Raw genomic sequence first — 11,838 nt, 5'->3', positions numbered from 1 at the left:
TATGTGGTATTTGATACAGAGCTATACGAGTTTTTAAATGATTTGAATACAACTTCTCATGAGGATATGTTTGAGGTAAAGTTTATAAAGTTGTTTTTGTTTGATTTAGCAAAATTATACATAAAATACAATGTTAACTGATGTCCTTAGTGGTAATAGCCATTTTCCCCCTACAGGAAAACTTGCTGTGAGCTCTTAGAAAGCATATATTCTGCAGTTTCAAAGGTTTCCTGATTTTGGCACTCAAAAAAAAAAAAAAAAAAAAGGTGAAACAATTGGGCCTGAAGGCTGGAATTTAGGTAAATTGTGAGGGTTCATTAAAGTATGATTAAAAAGCCTCAATTAACTGGAGGGTGGGAAATGGGTATCCTGTTTAATTGAACTTTAAGTATAAATTCCCTCTTTGTCTTGGCCCTTGTTGAAAATTTCTTAACACTACCTCACTAGAGGCTGCTATGCTTTGACCTAAGTCTTTGCTTTTTGGTTCTTTCTCTATGGAAAATAGAGATTGGGCTTTGAATCTCTAACGATCCCTGGTCCAGCTGATTCTGAAAGTCATTGGTTTTAATCATACCCAAATGTGAATGTGGATTTGTTTGGCTCAAGTCTCTCTTTTTTTCCTTAAACTAGAGTGCAGGAAAAGTTCTAATATTATTTATGTTAAAAATAAAGTGTCACCATTTTGAACAGACTTTTAAGTGTCAAGTAAGTTTTTGATTACTATTATTTTGATGACCTAATCTCAAGAGTGCTAAGCTTCTAAAAATCTTGAAGATTCTCTGATCAGAACACACCTTTCCATGAACATGTACTTGCTCCCAAATAACCAGTAGACTTTATCAAGTAAAAATGGCTCTTGATTTTCATTTGTAACATAACGTGCATATATTTATTTATTATTTATATTTGATTGCTAAAAACATAATTTAGGTTCACTGTATGTTAAATTGTAACCACTTATATTTATACATCTTGGGAAATATTAAAAATAATTCTTAGTGTTTTGAAAATTTAAGTATTTTGCAGTCTACTGATATTTAAGATAATATATGCATTCTGACTACACATTTAATTGTGAAAATTACAGTTTAATAAGGAAGATAGAGCTATTCTGTTATAAAGGAGCAAGTAGGGGTCAATACTTGGGTAGAGAAGAGATAAGAAAAACTTCAGAATATAAGTAATTTTTTTTTCTTTTGAGAACCATGCATAAATAACAAAATTGCATAAGTTGTAATAGACCTTGGCAGGTTGATTTCATTAATTGGTGGGCAGATGGGTATATACATATAAAATACAGTCCACTTTTTTAGAGTTAAAAATGACAGGTTAAATACAAAGTCCAAATATTGTAGGTTAAGTTTGGGAACAGCACATTTTAGTGCAGGAAAAACAATCAGAATTAAACAGGCTTTTTGAGGTTTTTTTAAATGACCTGTTTAAATCTTGATAAACTTTTTAAAAATGATATGAAAGTACAAAAAATTCTTATTTTGTAAGATTAGAAGCTGATTTGTAGTTTACACCAAGGTGCCCAATTCTGTTTTAATAAGCTAGTTGTTCAACCCAGACTTCCAAAGGACTTTCACTTAAAAGCATGTCGTGAAGTCTGTTGTGTGTTTCAGAATGTAAAACACTTTCCACAGGAGTTTAACTCATTCACTTGCCTAAGAGGCATGAACATTAAGAAAAATGTTTCTTTTTTATATAAATAATGTAATTATAGTTAGATTCACAGAGCTTGATGTGTTATTAGTATCACATAAACTTGCAAAGTTGTTCCTCCCCTACTAGTTTCATAAGAACTTGTGTAGTAAGTCTGGAGCAAATGCCGTATTTTGCTGGTGTGTATGTATCACTGCTGTCCATTTTATGTTGTTGGTTTGGAAACTTGGCATTTGAAACTGGTATGAACCAAAGCCCCACACTAATTAACTGAATTGATATTTTCAATGGAGAAGCTGTTTCATGTTTACATGTTGGCACTTTCCACCTTGATCATTGAGACACTTTGTAAGAGAAGCCACCCATAGTTTGCCCAGCATGAGTGGCCACAGTTCCATGTGACTTCATGATTTTTTTAATGTTTGTTTGCTTGATCCTGTTAATTTGAAAGTGAGGGAAAGGATAATTGTGCTCCGTCAGTCTCTTAGTGTCTTAGAACCCTTTATATCTTTATTTTGGTCATGACCGACCTTTGATGTCTTCCAGTTTAGGGGTCAGCTTAAATGAGAATCTGTATTCTGCTTCACTGGAAGGAGAAGGCTCTCTGCATATTACCAGGCTTCTCAAATTTGGATATGTGTGTGTGTGTGTGTGTGTGTGTGTGTGTGTATCTCAACTTGATTATATGGGGGTGTGGGGGGGGGGTTGTGTGTATATACACACACACATATAAGAAGTTGCAGATAAAATGTGAGACAACTATGTAAAGTGAGTTTTGTTTGAGGAGCTCACATTTCTATTCTAATAAGTGTAAAATGCATTTTTTTCACTATTTCAGTTCTAGGTTCTCTCATCTCCGTGTATGCATTCCTGTCCTCTGCCTTTAGTTCTTTGAGATGCATTCTAAAGCCCCCTTGGTTTTATTGATCCCTGGCTTAGTTCCAAGACAGCAGCTAGAGAAATCCTGATATCTCAAGAATTTTAGCACTGTTCCAGAAATAAAGGTTTGGAAATTAAGAGAAGAGCATAAAAGACTTCTGACAGATTTACCAAGGGAAGAGTGCCCTGAACATATGCCACAGTTTAAGACTGAGTTATGACTCTAAAACATGCACATAGTCTGTAAGAGACTCCTGCATTGTTTGACGAGCCCTTAAAAAGTAAATCCTTCCACATCCTAATTCCCTCTCCAGTTAGGGTACAGATTTGTAATTGACTTACTTAGCTTTGGGTTGTGTTTATGTGTCACTTCTCATATGACTTGGTGCCTTTAATAAGGATGAGCTATAAGCATAAAGGCCCTCTTGCAGGCTTTTATGGTATTATAAAATAATATTGATGGTGTGTCTGTTTTATTTTCTAAGCACTTTATAAACCATTCTCAATTCTCTCAGGACTGTCTTTGTTTCACAAGTGGGGAAATCAAGACACTACCACTTGCAGTGGTGAAGTGAGCCATGGGAGATGTCTGGGCTGGTTCCTAGGTCTCTGTTTGGAACACAGGCTTTTATATTGCTCCTGTGAGCTGTTTGGCTAATAAGGGCTCAAATGAGTGCTTCATAACTTCATAGTGATATTTTGTGCTTGTGTGTCAGCTAACACCCAAGGATCCCAAGTAGGCTCTGCAGTAAAAGAAGCTAACTAGCTTCTTTATGGGTGAAAATTGTGCTGGTGGTAGTTAGTTGAAGTAGCAACTGTATAAAGTTTGGAGTTGCCTGTATAAGGATCTAAAAAAGAAAGTTTGTTTATGGTCCATTGCTTCTCCCAGTGTTTTGGTTTAGGGCAGTCTTGTTCCTTCTCTCCTCTAAGCAGGTACTTTGGCTTAGATAATTGCTGGCTTTTGCTCTTCTGCCTTTTCTGTCTTTTCCTGAACCCTCTATGCTTCTTTTAAGAGCTTGTAGAAACCTGTGCTTCCCTTGAAAATCTATAATAATCTTTCCTTTTCTGATGGGAGCTGGCAGCAGTTGAGAACCCATATGAGTGGCCTCTTTTGAAACTGGTGTATCTGAAGTATTTCTGTCTAGTGGAAATACAGTGGAATTAGTAGAATTTTAAATTGGTATTGTAAGTTGAAGTCAACCATTGAGAATTCTTGCTTTTGTGAAAGAGATGAACTGAGACTGGGTGTGTCCTAATGCAGGGAGTGCTTAGAATCCTGGTTTGTGATCAATTATACTAAAAAAGGACAAGAAAAATATAAATAAAACCTCTGGAAAGTGTAAGGATTGAGCCATCAAGTGATGAAACCTGCTGTAAGAATAATGCTTTTGCCAAGCCTTAGCTCTAGAAGATAGCTTAGAAAAACTTGCAAAGATTATTCAAATAAATTACATGTTCTGTTATTCAGGAATGGTGAGAAAACAACATTTCCCTTTACTATGGGGAAATTATTTTATCTTGGTTCATTTAGATGTGAAGACCAATAGCATGCTTCTGGAATGATTATAAATGGACATATCTGAATGTCCTCTTAGGCCTGCTTGTTAATTAATTGACTTCCCTTTTTCACATTTCTCTTAAGCTAGATTGTCTACCTGTATTGACAGCAAGCAGCCCTAAGCCTATGGAGTTCTTCTGTAGGCAGCGTAGTGTTGGAATCACTCCCCACAGTGTGTCCCTGCTTTGCTGAAATGCCTATTTAAAATGGAGTAAATGGGAAATGCTACCCATCTCACACTCCCTAAGGCTAGATTGAGGTGTTAGAGGCATTCTCAATCATTTTTACTTTTTTAAGCAGTGAGGCATCTTTCCCCTTCCAAGTGAAATTTTGTGTGAACTCTAGTTTGTAAAGTTGATAAAGGGTCAGCTTTCATGTTATCCCTCAAGTGTCATCTTTCCTGCCATCTTTATACATCTTACAGTCTCAGAACACTCAGAGAAGTACGTGCTGAAAATCATTTGTTCCATTAGTGTTCTAGAATTTTGGTGGTCACAGCTAGGATTATTGTCTGAAATCTAAATACTCAAAAAGTAACAGGATAAGCAGCAACCATAACAGTTCCTGCTTGTAAGCACTAGGGTTTTAGTCTGAAAGTCTTCTTAAAAGAGGAGTAAGCCAAATATTATATATAATACATTTTTAATACTCAAAATCTGGATCATACTTAAACATTTCTAAGCCACCTAGGTTTATTTTGGGTACTTGCAAATGTTCTATTGTATAACAATTGTAAGTGCCACAATTTGTAAAGTTAAGAATATGCTAACTCTAACATGAATGTCTCACACAAACATAAAGTATTGTGTAAAAAATACTACTATGTTTAAGTATGAAATCACATTATATTGTGTACAGGAGAAGATGTATGGCAGTCACAGCTCAGGAATAACAATAGTCTGTGCTTTTAAAAATATATCCTGGTATGATCTCATAATTTTCATTGTAAGTAATTGTTCCAGGATCTGATCTGGTTTAAGGTAATAACAATTGCTTTAAGTGTTAATTGGCATCATCTTATTTAATCCTTTTGACATTTGAACAGTGGAATGGTGTCCTTCTGGTTGTACCATATGAAACAGACCTCCAGAGCTTAAGTAACATTTGTAGAGTCACAGAGCAGTTCTAGGATTTAAACACAGATCTATCCAGCTCTAGAGCTGTATTCTTTATCACCCATCATACCGTCTTTTCTAGCCAGGGAAAGCTCTACTGTCTGTGTCACCCTACTTCTTGTTATAGAAGTTTGAAGTTACGAGGATGAAAAATTTTACATGTGGCTGATAGATGTTTTTGTCCATGAAACAGTATAGTCCTACTGGAAAACACAAACTTTGTTGTTGGCTATAGGCTTCTGCTCGAGCTTTTTTTCCCCCTTCCTTTTGCTGTCACTTCGGTATCTTGTTACCTTATACCTAAGGCTCTGGTTAATTTGCAGACCTTTCAGATTAAGTAGGTTGGTCTGGAACGGATATAAGCTCTCTCAGGTGATTCTGACAAGTGGCTAGGCATGGTATCCACTCTTCTACTTTTATTCTATTTCCTCTAGACCTTTTTTAATGGAACCTGCCAAGTAACACCAGGTTAATTCTCTCAGAGTGCCATTAAAATTCTGTCACTGCTCTCCCTCAGTATCTGCAGTATCTCCTCAGTGTCACCAGACATCGCAGCAGACTGGCTTCACACTGGTGGCCTCTGCCCTATCCCGAGCCTGCCTTTACAGCCTTGTCATTACTTGGAAACTTGACATAGCAGCCATTCTGACTCTGCAGTAGTCCCTAAAATTCCTTGCTTTCCCATCTCTGAAACTGCCAGCAAGGTGTTTTTTTGTTTTTTGTTTGTTTGTTTTTGGAGTGAATGCAGATTCTTCACCTAACTTAGTGGCCCCAGTGCGACAGCTACTTCCACCCTCTCCTGACAGCCCCTGCTTCGTCCTTCTTATGAAGCCTTAGAGCATTTAGTTTGTGACACATTGCCTCTTTTCCCGTATACATTTGTGAGGTATCATCTCTGTAAGCCCTTTGTAGGCAGGGACTGTTCATTTCATTCTTCATTTATTGAGTGCCTGCTATGTGCCAGCGGTGGATGAAGATGCTAGAGATAAAGCAGCGGGAAAAAATAGGGCCCTTTTAATGGTCCTTCTTTGCTTTGACTAGTAAGATGGCATCCTTGTCCTCTTTCATATTTTAAGGATTCTGTTTAGCCTGTCAGTTGAGATCAGGAAAATTAATCTCTGCTAAAAAATGATCCATAGTGATTGTAACTTACAGAGTACATAAATACCTCTTTACCAGTTGTATCAATTACAATTTCAGGTCATATTTTACTAAATCTCTTGAGATCACCTGTGATGAGCATTTAAAGTAAATTGAAGCTTTTCAGTCACATTGTGATTATCATTTTGGTGATTGATACTGTGGTAAACCAAGCTAATTTCCCATTAGATTCTTGGTTTGGTATCACCAACATGAAAAAAGCCAAAACTTAAAGTGCTAAAATTACAATTTTCACCATTCTGATACCTTTGAAAAGGCTTCTTATTTTATTTTTCCCAAGACCTCTCCCTTTTACAGTTCTATCCTGTAACTATTTGAAAGAAACCTAAAATTTAATACATAAAAATTCTGTGAAAATCATTTCTGTACTGCTGCTACATGCTCTGGAATCATTTCAATTTTGTGAAACAAAAAAATAACTGAGCTGCTCATTAAAGTTACCCAAGCTGTATTAAACTATTAAGGCAGAGTGAACTGGGGCCTTAACGTTGACAAAGGTGATATATTCCTCTGTTCCTGGCCTCTGGGAGTGGAGCAGATTTGCCAGGAAAGTGAACTCTACTTACTAATTCTTTTTTTTAGGTACTTAACGGTGTGGGAGCCATGAATATATTATTATAGAGTCACTCATTTAATATTGTCCAAAATGGTCTGGAAATTTGTAAAGGCTTTCAAAGTTACTCTGTTGTATCCAGAACTTTCTAGAGGCTCTGTCCTGTTCAAAGGAATCTTAACAGGTGCTTAATATTGATAGTTTTGGCAGAGAGACCCATCAGTGATAAATGCCTCTGATTTTGAACTCAGACTGCCATGCTGATAAAATTACAAGCAGCCTTATCTGGTTCCATATTCACTACTGTTGTCTTAAATTTTCCAGTAGCCACTTTTTTCTTACTTTATTTTTGATTGTGGTAAAATATATATAGTAGTTAATTTATCATGTTAACTAACCACTTTTAAGTATACAGTTCCATAACATTAAGTACACTCACATTGTTGTGCAGCCATTACCACTATCCGTCTCCAGAACTTTTTTCATCTTGCAAAACTGAAACCCTATCTTTGTTAAACAGTAAATCCCCATTCTCCCCTCCACCTCTCCCCCCACCCATCCCTTGGCAGCCACCCTTCTACTTTCTATCTATGAATTTCACTACCCTTAGTATCTTGTTTGAGTGGAATCATGTAATATTTGTCCTTTTGTGACTAGCTTATTTCACTTAGTGTAATATTTTTGAGATTCATCTGTCCCAGTAGCCACATTCTAAAAATAAAAAGTGAAATTAATTTTAATAACTTTTGAATCTAGTACATCATTTCAAGTGGTTTAATTTTGAAAGAGTATTTATGAGATATTTTGTATTTTTTCATACCAAGTCTTGGAAATCCCAAGTATATTTTATGCTTAAAAGCATGTCTTAAATGAGCAAAGGACTTGAATAGACATTTCTACAAAGAAGATGGCCAATAAAACAAGTGTTGGTGAGGATGTGAAGAAATTGGAACACTGCACTGTTGGGAATGTAAAATAGTCACAAAAACACAAATACCTTATGATTCTATTTACGTAAAGTATTGAAAAGTAGTCAGAATCATAGAGGCAAAGTATAATGGTGGTTGCCAGGTACAGATGGGAGGGGGAAAATGAGGAGTTATTGTTTAAAGGGGATAGAATTTCAGTTTTGCGAGGTGGAAAGAGTTCTGGAAACGGGTAGTGTTGATGGTAGCATGGTAATATAAGTCATTAATACCACTGAACTTTACACAAAATGTTTAAGATGGTAAATTTTATGTTGTGTATATTTTACATCAATCAATCTTAAATTTTTAAGCATATTTCAGTTCAGTTCAGAGTAGCCACATTTTAAGTACCTAACAGCCATTTGTGGCTAGTTGTGCCATATTGGAAAGCATGGTTCTTTTTTCTTTTTTTTTTTTTTTTAATTGAAGTACCATCAATTACAGTGTATCAGTTTCTGGTGTACAGCACAATGTCCCAGTCAGGAAATCATAGTTCTTAAAATAAAAATAATTTATAAAATTTTCAAGTAACATTGGTTTTCTTGCTACATGACTAAATGCTAAAATACATAGATTACATTTTTTAAAAATTGTGTGTGTATAAAAATCTGGAAGGATAAATATACCGCAGCATTTACTGTTGTCTTGTAGAATTATTTGTGCTCTTCGCCTTAATTTGTATTTTGTAATCTTGCGCTAGACCTAATTGCTTTTTTTTAACAGCTTGAGATACTCACATGCCATACAGTTTACCCATTTAAAGTGTATAATTCAGTGTTTTCTAGTATATTTACAGTTGTGCAACTATCATCACAATTAATTTTAGAATATTTTCATCACCCCACAAAGAATCCAGTACCCATTAGCAGTCACCCTCTACTTTCTAACTTCTCCAGCCCTAGGCAACTTCAATCTCCTTTCTGTCTCTGAGATTTGCCTGTTATAGACATTTCATATAAATGAAGTCATATAATAAGTGGTCATTTGTGACTGACATTTTTCACTTAGCACAGTATTTTCAGGGGTCATCATGTTGGAACATATATCAGTATTTTATTTTTATGGCTGAATCATTATCCCATTGTATGGATATACCATGTTTTATGTATCCATTTATAGTTGGTGGAGATTTGGGTTATTTTTCCTTTTTGGATATTATGAATACTGCTGAGAACATTCATGTGCACGTTTTTCTGTGGGTGTATGTTTTCATTTCTCAGTTGCTTTTGTAACAAGAATGGTCGGAATTTGAGGTGGGGGAGCCTGAGGGATAATTGAGAGCAGATTAGTCTCCTGCCTACCCCTGCCCTTTAGGAAAAAAAATCACCAAAGCCTCTAGTTTATCCAAGCAGTTTTCAGAAGAACATGCTTTGAGTATTGATAATGGAAAACTACATCAGTTTTTTGAAAAGCTGTTGTTTTATTTAAGGATACTAAGATTGTGGTCTTCATTTTGCAAGATAACACCATTACAATTTGGATAGAAAGATCCCCTTCAGATATGACCATCTAGTGACTGTTGGCATCCATGGTGATGTTAACACTTCAGGGCAAGTGGTCTCACAGCTGCGCTCTTGTTTCAGTTCTTCTCTGGATATGATGAGAACATCTGATCTGAGATGTGTGCATATTCTTAATCTCCCTGTCACCACTTGAGCTGGTTTGGCTGAATCATTTATGGTTATCTTAACCTTGGGTATTGAAGTTCTGGCACTTCCAGATGTATGTATGTAACATAACGTGCTGTTGTTTACTTTTAATTAATGTCAGCAATCAGAGCTTCATCTGCATGAGCAATGGGAAGAACACTGCATCCTAGATCTGGAGATGACCTTGAGACCCAGCTCTGTCACTGACAAGCTCATCTATCACCCTTAGGCTCGTTGCTTCACCTCAGTGGCTGATCTGTAAAATGAGAAGAGTTTAAATTAGGCAAATGCCAGGTTCTTTTCAGTGATTCGAAGTGCTGCTTTTCATGACTGATTTTAATTGACATTTTGATTTGGAATGGGAATCGCAATCTCTTGTCTTTCCTAAGGCCTGTACATTTGTTTTTCATTTTGGAATCATAATGCTCATGCCCCTTCAATTGAGGAGATACTTAAAGATTGTTGATAGTTCTTTTCTAACCAGACATGGATTCAGAATAGAGTATCTTTTTCTCACCAACTAAACCAGCTAATATTGAAAAAGGCAACACACGTGCAAAAAAAGTTGATCGTAGTCGTATTTGTGAAGTGGCTGCCACCAACACAAATGCACCTTGCAGGAGCATTAATTTAAAAGTAATATCCAGAATCAGAGAAGTGTTGTCCCACTTGACTTGATTATGTTACATCTGGAATAATAGTTTATTCAGGCCCCAAAGAGATTGTCACACTGGAGCCCATTCATTGGAGATTGGCTTGTGCAGGAACAGAAGGAATGGTGAAAAGCACTGGGCATGTTTAACGGGGAGAAGAAGGAAAACTTGGGAGGGAAAGAGGACGTCTTTAAAACTTGAAAGGTTGTTAATGTGGCTAAGTAATGAGACTTCTGTAGCTGAACTGAGAGCTATGGGCAGGTTACAGAGCATTGTGAAAAGTAAACTTGTGAACAGAGCTGTCCAGTGTGGGACGAACTGCCTGGTGGGGTTTGTGCTTCCCTCACACAAGTCTTTAAGAGCAAGGTTGTTTGTGGAAGGGATTCGCACATCGTTCATGGCCAAAAGTGGCCGAAAGTATTCCTGTGATAAAAACATTTTTTTACAGGATGCTGTATTTAGGTAAATGCTCATCTTGCCCTGCATAAATACAGTCTATCTGGCAAATAGTTATGAAAACTTAATTATAAGGGATTTAATAATTGATTTGGTTAAAAACTTGGAAAAAAGTTTTTTCTGAAAGTTCTTTTTTCAGTTTTATATTTAACACTTTACTCAATCAATTGGGTTTCTTTTATTAAACTGAAAGAATAGTAAAAATGCAGTTAGTAGTTTAAGAACAGAAGAAAAGAGAAGTTGGTTACATTTCCTGCCTGCTTCCTGGCTTTCTTAACAGTGTTCTTCTGTGATTATCCTAAGCAGCATAATTGATTGATGTTCATTATTCAGATTTAGCTCTTGGTACAAATATGTCTTCATTGGTAAAGTTTCTTTGTCTAAACCTCCAGGGCTTTCCAAATACTCCCCTTTTTAGCCTCAACACTACTGCAGATTTTCTGGTAAGACAGAGAGGAGACTAAACTTTCTTTTCTTACCTCTGTCATGCTGCACAGTTTTATCTGCTAATCCGTAAGAGCATTCTGCCGCTGGCTAGTCAGACAATTGCTTGTTCTCTGGTATCTGGGATTGAGGAAAAGAGGGAAGGGAGGAGACCGAGCTGCCTTTCTGTGAAAAGCCTGTGGCATCTGGAAGGTCTTTTGTCCAGGCTTATAGGAAATTGAAAGATAAGCTGCTTCTGTTCAGGACTGTGTTTTAGAAAAGATTGAGTAGGGTGATTGCTTCCAGACTGAATGCAAGCTCCGGGCTCTCGATGTGCTTGCTCATGAGAGGGCTGTTCTAGAAAGGCTTTCCAAGGTTCATTTTTTAAAAATAGATACATAAACCTTCTTACAACTGGTTTAATTTAAATGTGGGGCTAGTGACATCCTGAAAAGCAAATAAGGTGTCTGTTCATCACTTTGGATCTCAGAATAATCAGGAAAGATAAACAGTTATTGGTTATAAAAAGAAAGTGCTTTACATTGACCACACTTTTACTCAATGAGTGATATTGACAGGCACTGAATATGTTGCTGAGGGGGTAGCAGGAGGAAAAGAGAGTGCAGAAATCTGGGAATGGTGTTTTCTTTCTGCCTAAGTAGTTTTTATCTTAACAGGTCCAAAGTGTTTCCACAGAGACATCACAAAATTTTTTTCTTTAAAGTGCCATCGTGGGTTGCAGTGAAGTAACTGATGCT

General features: G+C 36.5%; 1 protein-coding gene across 4 annotated transcripts in view; it reads left to right on the top strand.

Moving 5' to 3' along the window:
* ADNP (activity dependent neuroprotector homeobox) overlaps positions 1–11,838 on the top strand; it is a 29,715-nt gene that overhangs the window by 3,046 nt on the left and 14,831 nt on the right. The window contains exon 1 of one of the 4 annotated variants that reach the window (XM_045519298.2): positions 281–299. The exons of the other annotated variants lie outside the window; for them this stretch is intronic. The gene's annotated coding sequence lies outside the window, so the exon portion shown is untranslated. Of the gene's footprint in view, positions 1–280; positions 300–11,838 lie in introns of those variants that run through there. 4 annotated transcript variants of the gene reach the window in all.

The sequence above is a fragment of the Camelus bactrianus genome, chromosome 19 (genome assembly GCF_048773025.1).
Source record: "Camelus bactrianus isolate YW-2024 breed Bactrian camel chromosome 19, ASM4877302v1, whole genome shotgun sequence".
Classification (NCBI taxonomy): Eukaryota; Metazoa; Chordata; class Mammalia; order Artiodactyla; family Camelidae; genus Camelus; species Camelus bactrianus.
This window is presented reverse-complemented; position numbering and strand designations above follow the sequence as displayed.